The sequence below is a fragment of the Gobio gobio genome (genome assembly GCF_949357685.1).
Source record: "Gobio gobio genome assembly, chromosome: 24".
In the NCBI taxonomy this organism is placed as follows: domain Eukaryota; kingdom Metazoa; phylum Chordata; class Actinopteri; order Cypriniformes; family Gobionidae; genus Gobio; species Gobio gobio.
The window spans coordinates 2081124-2093594 of NC_137120.1; the positions used below are offsets into that span (position 1 = coordinate 2081124).

A 12471-nucleotide genomic window follows, 5' to 3' on the forward strand; every position below is an offset into this window, starting at 1 on the left:
TTAGAGTTTGTTTTGCCAGAATATCCACCTTCTCATTCCCTTCCACACCAACATGAGCAGGAACCCAAATGAATTGTATTTCTTTGCCTTTAACCTTCAAATTATATACCTTATGGAAAATGTCATTAATTATGTCCATTCTAAAAGATGACCTGCCAGACTTTATACTTTCCAGTGCAGAATAACTATCAGATGCAATGACTGTGTTATTTAGTTCTTTCTCCTCTAACCACTGCAAGGCCAATAATATCGCTAATAACTCTGTTGTATAAACTGACAAATGATTGGTAACTCTTTTCTTGATATAAAAATCATATGTTGGAATATATACAGCTGCCCCTGCATATCCTGTATCCGGATCTTTTGATCCATCTGTAAATAAAACCACTGAATCTTGGAAATGCATCTCAAAATAATTCCTCACTATATGACACACTGGAATTTGTTTAGATTTATTATTTATTTCCTGCTTTATATTGAGGTCAACAGCAGGGAAGGGGAATAACCATGGAGGGATGGAGGATATTGATACTGTATTGCTGTACTGTAATTGACATAAACCTATATTCCTAGCCTTTGCATCACCTATCCACCAAAAACGTACAAAGTTTGTTTCATTATGTTCCCAGCACTCTTTCAATACACTTTTGACAGGATGCGAAACATTTTGTCCCTGGATATTAACCCAATATTATTACAGATAATAATCTAGATTATTACAGATAATAATCTAGATGTGCTCTGTTTGACAGAAACCTGGCTAAAACCTGACGACTACATTACCTTAAATGAGTCCACCCCCCAAGATTATTGTTATAAACATGAGCCGCGTCTGAAAGGTAAAGGGGGAGGGGTCGCTGTAATTTATAATAATATCTTCAGTATTACTCAGAAGTCTAGTTTCAAATATAATTCCTTCGAAGTTTTGGTGCTTTATGTAACGCTATGTAGTGTACATGATAAAACCCGTTCAACATTTGTGTTAGCTACTGTATACAGGCCACCTGGGCATAATACAGACTTTATCAAAGAATTTGCTGATTTTCTATCAGAGTTAGTACTGGCCGTAGATAAAGTACTAATTGTTGGTGATTTTAATATCCATGTTGACAACGGAAAAGACGTATTGGGATTAGCATTTAAAGACACACTAAACTCTATTGGAGTTAGGCAACACGTGTCAGGAGCCACTCATCGCCATAATCATACTTTAGACCTAATATTGTCACATGGAATAAATGTTGATACCGTTGAAATTCTGCAGCAGAGCGATGACATCTCAGATCATTACTTAGTATCATGTATACTTAATTTAGCTAAGGTTGCAAAGCCGCCCCCTCGCTTTAAAAATGGCAGGACAATCACTGCCGCTACTAAAGATTGCTTTTTAAATAATCTCCCTCATCAGTATCATCTGCTCAGCATCCCAGATAGTATAGAAGAACTCGATGTTGCAACAGAAACTATTGACTCTCTCTTTTGCAGTACTTTAGACACAGTTGCTCCTCTGCGCTTAAAGAAGATTAAAGAAAATAGTCCAACGCCGTGGTACAACGAGCACACCCGGGCCCTTAAAACAGCAGCCAGAAAAATGGAGCGCAGCTGGAAGAAAACAAAATTAGAGGTATTTCGTAATTCGTGGAAAGAGCACATGATCACATACAGAAAGGCTGTAAAAACTGCTAGATCTGCTTATTTCTCAACTCTCTTGGAAGAAAACAAACACAACCCAAGGTATTTATTCGATACAGTGGCTAAATTAACCAAAAATAAAGCTTCAACTTCTCATGATTGTAAACAGCACAGCAGTAATGACTTTATGAACTTCTTCACATGTAAGATTGATAATATTAGGAAAAAAATTTTAACCATGCAGCCGTCTAATACAGCATCACATCAGACAGAGCATTGTAGTGTCACTGAGGAAAAATTACACTCATTCACTGCTATAGGAGAAGAAGAATTGGCTAAACTCGTTAAATCATCAAAATCGACAACATGTATGCTCGACCCTATACCAACTAGGCTATTAAAAGAGATGCTACCAGAGGTCATAGATCCTCTTCTTAATATCATTAATTCATCTTTGTCATTAGGATATGTACCGAAAACTTTTAAGTTGGCAATTATTAAACCACTTATTAAAAAACCGCAACTTGATCCTACAGATTTAGTCAATTATAGACCAATCTCAAATCTACCCTTTCTGTCAAAAATACTTGAAAAGGCAGTGTCTTCACAATTATGTTCCTTTTTAGAAAGAAATGGTATCTGTGAGGATTTCCAGTCAGGATTTAGACCGTATCATAGCACTGAGACTGCTCTCGTCAGAGTTACAAATGATTTGCTCTTATCATCCGATCGTGGCTGTATCTCTCTATTAGTGTTACTCGATCTTAGCGCTGCATTTGATACTATCGACCACAACATTCTTTTGAATAGACTCGAAAATTATGTAGGTATTAGTGGAATTGCATTATCATGGTTTAAATCATACCTATGCGACCGTTATCAGTTTGTAGTAGTAAATGAAGATATGTCACACCGATCGCAAGTTCAGTATGGAGTACCGCAAGGCTCAGTGCTAGGACCGCTACTCTTCACCCTGTACATGCTACCACTGGGAGATATCATTAGGAAGCATGGCGTTAGTTTTCATTGTTATGCTGACGATACTCAGCTCTATATTTCTTCACGCCCTAAAGAAACTTACCAATCCACAAGATTAACGGAATGCATAGCTGATATAAAACATTGGATGACTGGTAATTTCCTGCAACTCAATTCAGAAAAAACTGAATTTTTAATTATTGGACAAAAAAGCTCCACAAGTAGTAACCTAGAATACTGTCTAACACTTGATGGCTGTTCTGTCAAGTCCTCGTCGTCAGTGAGGAACCTGGGTGTGCTCTTTGATACCAATCTTTCGTTTGAAAGCCACGTCTCTAGCATCTGTAAAACTGCTTTCTACCATCTTAAAAATATATCTAAATTACGGCACATGCTCTCAATGCAAAATGCTGAACAGTTAGTTCATGCGTTCATGACCTCAAGGTTAGATTATTGTAATGCTCTACTGGGTGGTTGCCCTGCTCGCTTAATAAATAAACTCCAGCTGGTCCAAAACGCAGCAGCTCGAGTTCTTACTAGAACCAGGAAGTGTGACCATATTAGCCCAGTTCTGTCAACACTGCACTGGCTGCCTATTAAACATAGCATACATTTTAAAATCTTACTTATTACTTACAAAGCACTAAATGGTTTAGCTCCCCAATACTTGAGCGAGCTCTTAACATATTATACTCCATCACGTCTACTGCGGTCTCAAAATTCTGGCCAGTTGATCATACCGAGAATATCCAAATCAACTGCAGGCGGTCGATCGTTTTCCTATTTAGCACCTAAACTCTGGAACAGTCTTCCTAACATTGTTCGGGAAGCAGACACACTCTGTCAGTTTAAATCTAGACTAAAAACACATCTCTTTACTGTGGCATACACATAAAACACTTTTTCAATGAAATGATTGTTAGGCTGCATTAACTAGGTCAGCCGGAACCGGGAACACTTCCCATAACACCTGATGTACTCGTTACATCATCAGAAGAATGGCATCTACGCTAATGTTAGTCTCTCTGTTTTATCCCGAGGTTTACTGCAGTCAGCTGGATCCGGGCCGTATCCAGATCAGATGGTGGACCTGCGCCCAGAGAAGACCAACACAGGACCCCGAAGTGTCTGGGAGACCGTGATTAGACTCCCCCTGAAACTGCCTCATCGACACGGCATCTCAATAAACCCGTCTCCTGCGTGTTGCCTCCGATCATTCGAATATTGCACTTTAATAATTATTTAATCAACATCATCCTCAATAAACCCGTCTCCAGCATGTTGCCCCCGGTCCCTCGAATATTCTGATCTATTATGACCTCCGAGCTGTAAAACTGCCAGAATAATAATAATAATACGCTGTTTGTTAATTGGCCAGAGGAGAACTGGCACCCCGACTGAGCCTGGTTTCTCCCAAGGTTTATTTTTCTCCATTAGGTCACCTAATGGGGTTTTGGTTTCCTTGCCACTGTTGCCTCTGGCTTGGCGTGCTCAGTTGGGGACACTAAATTTTTCAACTAAACATCAAAATACATCTAAATAATAAACTAAATTAACCATTTAAACTAAATTACTGATCAAATTATTAATCTAAAGCCCACACTGTCACTGTATGATACTTGAAATTTTTCCAGAATGGCTATACAGCTGAATAAAATTATGCTGCATTATTTTCCTGTTTAACACTGTAAAGCTGCTTTGAAACAATCTACATTGTTAAAAGCGCTATATAAATAAAGTTGACTTGACTTGACAATATGTCAACATCAACTTCATTCGCCTGATGCCTAAAGGCATTTCTCCCATTTCCACCTGCATTGATGACACTGGGGATGTTTTAAATGATCCACTGCAGATTCTTAAGGCTTGAGCTTGCAATACATCTAATTGTTTGAGATTTGATTCTGCTGCCGATATATAAGCTATACATCCATAGTCAAAGACAGACCTCATGAGTGCCCAATATATATTTTGTAGAGATGTTCTACTTGCTCCCCAGTCCTGTCCTGACAAACACCGAAGAATATTAATAATCTTTTTACATTTGTCCTTAATTTTATCCAAATGAACTTTCCATGTCAATTTTTCATCAAACCAAACCCCAAGAAACCTTACTAATTTGACTTGCTCCAGAGGATTCCCATACAATTTTAAAGATAGAGGTGTGACTTTATGCCGCCTTGAAAAACAAATGACCTGAGTTTTTGCTACAGATAATTTAAAACCCCATTTATTAGCCCATTTTTCAACTTCAACTATTGCTCCTTGCATTTTTTTTATTAATATAAGTTATATTACGACCTCTAATCCACAAAGCCCCATCATCTGCATATAAAGATTTTCCAATGTTTTGTTCAACTTGAGAGAAAATATCATTAATCATTATATTAAATAATAACGGACTACATACACTACCTTGTGGTGTTCCATTCTCCACTGTATACACACTGGAGTATTCTTCTCCTACTTTAACTTGTATTTTCCGGTTTAATAAAAAATCTTGAACCCAATTATATGTTTTACCTCCAATTCCCAAAGATTTTAACTTTATTAATAATCCTTCTTTCCAGAGCATATCATATGCCTTTTCCACATCAAAAAAGACAGCTATTACTACTTATTTGTTAGTTTGTGCTTTTCTGATGTCTGACTCTAGACATAATACAGAGTCCATTGTATTCCGACCCCTTCGGAATCCACTCTGATAAGGAGATAATAGATCTTTACTCTCTAAGAAGTACGTTATTCTTTCTGTGATTATTCTTTCCATTACTTTGCATAAATGAGAAGTTAAGGCAATAGGCCTATAGCTAGTGGGATCTGATGAGTTTTTCCCAGGTTTAAGAATAGGTACTATTGTTGCTTGTTTCCAAACAATAGGGAGTTGACCAGTATCCCAAATTAGGTTAAATAATTTTAAAATGATTTCCAATGTAGTATCTGTCATGTGTGCCAACATTTTGTAACATACTTCATCTTTTCCAGGAGTAGTCTGCCGAGCACTTATAATTGCTCTTCTTAACTCAAACATGTTTAGAGGAAGGTTAAGTAAACTATCTGACATCTCATCTTTCTCTAATAAATTTGGGTAGTCCATCAATGTTCTACTCCTACTCTTCCTAGCTTCTTCTGAAAGATTATCTGAGCTATGAACTTTCTTAAAAATTTGTACTAGAAGTTCGGCTTTATCTAGATTACTGACAGCCATTCTGTCTGCACCGACCAACACTGATAACTCATAATTCCTTCTAATCCCCCCCATTTTCCTGATCATATTCCATATTTCTGACAGTTGCACTTCTCTTCCAATACTATCACAGTACTGCCTCCAAAAAATACGCTTTTGTATTTTTATTGTTTTCCTTACTAATGCCTGGGCACATTTATACTTGATCATGGCATCCATAGAATGCTGTTTTTTAAGTTGCCTAAATGCTTTATTTCTTGCTTTCACAACTACTTTACAATCATCATTCCACCAGGGTACGTTCTTGATACGTCTAATTCCTGTAGTTTTGGGTATTACTTCCTCCGCTGACTGAATTATTTCACTTACTAGCATATTATTGAATTCATTGACATCTATCTGGTTCTCCTCTAGTAGAGTCATACATCTATTTCCACATATTACTTGAAAAACTTCCCAATTTACCTTCTCCAATTTCCATCTAGGACTTCTCTTTTCTTTTTCATAACATATCTTAAAACCAACTGTAGTCACTACAGGATAATGATCACTCCCTATTGTAGTATGTTTGATCACACTCCATGTACTTATCCCTGCTATTATGGTAGATACTAGGGGTGTAACGATTCATCTACTACATCGATGTATCGATTTATTTTCCAATGATCTAACTACATCGATCTGTGCTCGGCAAGATGGCCTTCCGGACGACATATATCGATCTAACATCGTTTTAAAAGGTAATCAATCGATTGTATCGATCATGGGAAATAACGCATTGGATTTAAGCACGTCAGACTTTATATGGATATTTTTTCTTAGCACTTTTAATGATAAAGCCGTTAAACGTTACTCGATTCAGTCTGCCTATCTGTGACATCATCGCAACGCACGCACCAGCAGCAGCAGCAGCAGCAGCAGCAGCGCTAAGAAAACAAAACATAGCATGGCGGATGACAGAGAAGCCAACGTGCGAGAAATTATCAAGCCACCAGGAGAAAGAGCTAAGTTAGTAACGTTTTACCTGTACTTTCAACCCTTGCTAAATGTTACCTGTGCATTCCTGACACCAGTGTGCCTGCAGAGCGAGTTTTTGTACTGCTGGAGACATAGTGAACGCACAGAGAAGTGTTCTGCGGTCAGATCATGTTGATATTTTTGAAAAAGAAATCTGTAGAGTCATTGAAGAGTAGTTGGTTACATTTTATCTTTGTTAAATATTGTTTGTTTATTAAACTGAGAGTAGTAGCAGGTTCAGCCAGTTTATTCAACCTGAAGAAATGTTGGTTGCACTTTATTTTTGATATTAATATTGTATTTGTATTATTTTAATGTTGTAAAACAACAGCAAAAGTAGCAGGTAAACCTACTATTAATTAAACCTGAAGAGTAGTTAGTTGCACTTTATTTTTTATACTAATATTGTAATATTATTATGTTGGATAACAAAAGCAGAAGTAGCAGGTTAACCTACTGTTGAAATGTTGGTTGCACTTACTGCGCTTTTATTGAAAATGTATTGAATATTGAAAATGAGAGCAGAAAAGGTTAACTTCCTTTTAATTCAACCTAAACTGTTGGTTGCACTTTATTCAAATAAAATTTGAATGCATTTGCCATTAATTGTTGTTTACTTGTTTGTTTATATCCATAATTAATTGATACCGGATTCCCTTACAAGAAACAACAGGAATCTAGGAAACTTCACCTGCATTGAGCAGTATCCAGATATTTATTTCAGTCACACACACTGCATGAAAAGTGGGATTTTCGTCAGTATGTGGCACTGCAGATTGCCGTGGAACTTCAGGTTTACGACTGTGCACGGCAATTTGCAGGCAACACCGAAAACTGCCGTAAATTGTGGTAAATTGACGTGGGCCTTGCTTGGCAGTTTTCCCCCATGACCCCCCCTCCCCTTAATTCTAGGGGAGGCTTTATCATGTAAATGAACATGCTGTGAGCTACACAAATGCAAATCAGAGTAGCAGCAGGGGGAGTTTTATCTAGGTTCTGAATTTTTTTGACTAAAACAAGTTTAAAGTTTAAGTTAAAATGTTAACTTAAATTTAAGTTAAATGTACTCGTTTTAGTTCACATTACTAAATTTTTAGGGCAACCAGTTTGCTCCAATTTTTTAAGTAGATTCAACTTGTCCGGGCTCACAGTGTAGATTAATTACTCTATATGTCATTAGCAATAACCAATGTTATGTAAAAAAAAAAAAAAAAATACAGGACAGCAGTTCATGTCTTCAACCTTTAGAGAGGTTATGTGATGCAACAAGACAATGAACCAAAGCACACAAATAAATCAAGTAAAGCATACAGTTTACATACCAACATTAATTTTTCCACCCTGCACTGTGAATAATTTTTTTAATGGCTATTAATCATAAATGTGAAAAGTACAAGTTTGTGTGTTTATAGTTAAGTCAGATTGTGTTTTTCTGTAATTGTCATTTAAATTGAGCTCACACCACATTTTATGAATTATCAATGCAGATTTTCAAGAGGTGGTTTCCTGGACAGGGTTTAAATTATGCCAAGAGTAGGCCTAATCTAGTAAATCGCGAGTTAAAAAATTGTTGCCTGGAACAAAGATTAAGCACAGATTACAAATGCTGCCTCCACGTGCTATCGGAATTATCGTAAATACGAGTTTCCTAGGTAAAAATTGCACATGAACGCCCTCTGATGTCGTGTTTACCACTGGGAAGTTCGGAAATAATTTTGATACCCCAATTCCCGAGATGGGCGTGTCATAAGCTTTAAACATGGTGGCGGGGAGAACTAGACTGCTGTGGCAGGTGTGGTTTTATTGTTTTTTTTCAAAAACAGCTTGGTCGTCTTGTCTTGACATTAACGTAGTACATATTTACATGTAAGAGTAATCATATGAAGTGTATTGTATGTTTGGTACACAGCGAAAATAGCCTGCATTTGACTGAAATGACAGAATCAGCAGAAAGCGGACTATGTGGAATGTTTATGGTTGTCGGTGCATGGGAGACTACAAATGATGATGGTTTTAATAAGATTTTCCCAATAAGGCAAGAATAACCTGGTGTCCACCATGATTCCTGTTCACTCCGACAACAAAGCACTTGAATGCAACAAGCTCGTAATCACGACTTCTAAAGTGGGAATTAGGAAATTTCCGATAGCACGTGAAGGCAGCATAACACCTGGACTATGAGTCCTGAACTAAAATAAACTGGATTCATTTACAGTTTTATCTAATTGCTTACACACAATTTCTGAAAATATGGCTGCATTTCTTGTAACTCTACACACAAAACACACAACATGCAAAACATCAGACATCGCTTGCAAAAGCAACACTTTGTGCAAAACTATTTTAACTCTTCCAAAAATGTTGTTTTTGCATATATCTAACTACACACAAATATGCACAACTGAGGAATTTACAGTTGAACTGAATCAACACTGAAGTCACTTGAGCTGAATATTGACACTATATTGGCTTGTTAGAGCCGGTTTACAGCAGAATTTGTTTTGAACTTGTTACTGAAGCTGCTATGAAACAATATATTTTGTTGTATGCATATTCTTTCTTTCTCAAACCTTAGTTTTGATTTCTAAGTGATCAATTTATGTATAAGTGTTTTCACACATGATCATTGGCTGTATGGGTCCTCAGTAAATTAATGTGGCATTTAAATGGCAAAAGTTATTCTTGTCTCTATAACTTATGGCTTCCTAAAGACACGTTTATGGGTAAATAAAATATTAATAATATAAATAAAATATATATCAAAACATATTTTAAATATAATGAAGTCATTTTATTATAGCACTCATCAGATGTTCCTGGAAACAAAACAGAGACAGAACAGTATAAACAAACTATACAACAAACTAAACACCAAATTACAAAAACATTATTATGTGAAAGTGAATAAAGTTGTGTGTGTGTGTGTGTGTCACACCGTGTTGATATCACAGAGTTTATGCACACCGCTTGCTCATTTGTATGCGCGCACGTCTCGCGAGATATTCCTCATAACAATGACCTCGCATGTGATTGGAGGAGCCCGACGAGCTTCTCGCCCTCGTCCAATCACGTGCGAGTTCAAGGCCATGATGCGTACAAGACGTGCTTTAAACAGACGTGTTTTGGACTCTTTTTTTTTTTTTTTTACATTTTCTGTGTTTTTACTGCTTTGCGTGATCAACATGACAGGACGCCGCCTCGCCTTCAGCTCTCCTTCAACTCCTCTGAATGGACGCGACCAACCCCTTTCAGCCAGTCCGCTGACCGATGAGAAGAAACTGCTGAATACTATGAGTGGCCTGTCTCGTCAGCTTACTCTACTTACGAACAACTGAATGAGAAGTTTGATGTAATAAACTCCAGGTTGCTGTCCATGGAGGATAAGTGGGCTGCTTTTGAGTCGAAAAACAGCTGTGCTGTGGAAGAAAATAACTCCAAGAAGAGAAGACGAGTGCACAATCCCAAGATTGCGGTAAGAATATTTTTATGTATAACGTTAAGCGTAATATTATTTTTAAAGTACCCCACGCTAAAAGTAACGTTTGCAGAACCAGTTTGCGTTTTTATATATAAGCGTCTTTTGTCTTGTATTTTTCAGGAGGCTGTCCGGCGTCTTCACAACTCTGAGGCAAACTTTAGGCGCTATGAACCAGAGCATGGGTATGTAACGTTACGATTGAAAGAATATGCTTTTATTCAGCTGTATAAGGAAATGGATGCGTTAATAGATCCGAGCTTAAAACTGCACATTTTGTTTACACAGACTATCCTCGCCTCATAACGAAGCCGTGAGCTCTTATCTGCTTGGAGCGATTTCCGCGAGTCCAGATTTAACCGCTGAACATGAGGACATTGTGTGTAAGTATGACTAATGTTTTTCTCATTCCTTGTTTAATTTTACCGTGACTGTTTTTATTAATACCAGTCTCATGTAATTGTTTTCCAGCTGCCTGTAAGACGTATTATGAATCGACACGCCGGAGCTTCAGATACAAACAACCTGAACTTACATAGCAGGCGGAAACTGCGAAGAGTTTAACTCGGAGTCGATCAAGAAGAAAAAGGGTAAGATTTATTATATTAGAACCGTTTTTTGTCAATGTGAGTATTTTTCAGGTTGCTTATTGTCTTTATGGATTGTATTACAGTTGCTGGAAGCAAGACGAAGTGTGCTGGCTCCGGATGAGGTGGACATTTGGAAGTCCGCGACCATTGATCTCATGTCTGACGAGGAAGACGGCGTTGTTGACGGTGTGTCTGGATGGATTGTGCGGCCACCGCCCTCTCGCAGCCTGGAGCTCACCGAACTTTGTAACACTTTGCAATCCAGATTAGAGGCGATACTGAAGTACAGGGCGACTCACCATATACGCCTGTGTTCCCCTAATGTGTTGGGCGCTTCTTTTTGACGTTTTTGGAGGACAACATAAATTACTGCTGCACTGTACTATTTGTGTTTGACAATAAAGCTCTTTCTTTGAATGAACAGCTGTGTGTGTTTATATATGAAGCTCTTTCATTGAATAAATGGCACGGTCCGTATAATTGTCCCATATATTCTTTGATGGTATGAATAGTGTACTTGATAGCACTAATATAAAACATAAATTATTACAACATAAATAATATATTTATTTTATATTATTATTATTATTGGGGTTTACATTTATAATGAGCCAGGGGGGCCAATCATGATTGGTTTGCAGTGATCTGCCAACCAATCACGAGGGTTTATTCTTGTTTAAAAGTTGTGGCCTCAGCCAATACTGAGTGAGTAAATTCAAGTCTGGCCGTTGACTCTCTGGTTTCGCTGCTATTCATATGCAAATTAGAGGCGTCGCACCTCTGCGGGCTCTCTCAGCGGGGGGCTCTCCACCTGCGTCATGGTTCGTTTACGACAATTTGTGGCACAGACGAACGCGACGTTCGCTGCCTCTAAATTGTCGAAAACTGCCGAAAATTAGGGAGATTTCCGGGAGTATACAGGCGTTTATGGGGTCGAAAATCCCACTTTTCATGCAGTGACAATTTTTGGCTAAAAAGTTACTGAATCGATTTCAAGTCACTGAATCGTTTCGGATCGTATCGTTCTAAATGAACCAATATCGTCCTTGAATCGTATCGACAACCTCAAATCGTGATACGAATCAAATCGTTGTTAAAACGAATCATTACACCCCTAGTAGATACAAATGTCAGGTCGAGTGCCGTTTCTGTATTATGTAAACAATTATATCGCGTTCCCTCTCCATTATTAATACACACCAAATCATTATTATCAATAAATTCTTCAATAAGTTGGCCATTCACATCAGTTTTATTACTTCCCCATAATGAATTATAAGAGTTAAAATCACCACACCATACTGTATTGTCATACAAAGAACCAACAACAGCTTCTAAAATATTTTGACTTAATTTTCCACATGGATTATAGTAATTTATGATATCTATACACCCTCTTTCAGTCCATATCTTACTTATAATTGATTCATTATCTTTATTTATTTGTACTACCTTATATTTCATTCCATTTTGTATAAATGTAGCTATTCCTCCCCCTCTACCAGATTCTCTATCTCTTCTTATTACATTATATCCTTTTATTAAAAAATCCAATTGTGGTATTAACCATGTTTCCTGAATACATATTACAT

At 37.4% G+C, this 12471-nt stretch overlaps 1 long non-coding RNA gene across 1 annotated transcript in view; it reads right to left on the reverse strand.

Moving 5' to 3' along the window:
* LOC307121078 overlaps positions 1 to 9393 on the reverse strand; it is a 65346-nt gene extending 55953 nt beyond the window's left edge. The window contains exons 1-2 of the long non-coding RNA XR_013815924.1: positions 8983 to 9393; positions 7585 to 8420 (exon numbers count right to left, since the gene is read on the reverse strand). This is a non-coding gene — a long non-coding RNA (uncharacterized lncRNA). The remainder of the gene's footprint in view (positions 1 to 7584; positions 8421 to 8982) is intronic.
* Between the last annotated feature and the right edge of the window lie 3078 nt (positions 9394 to 12471).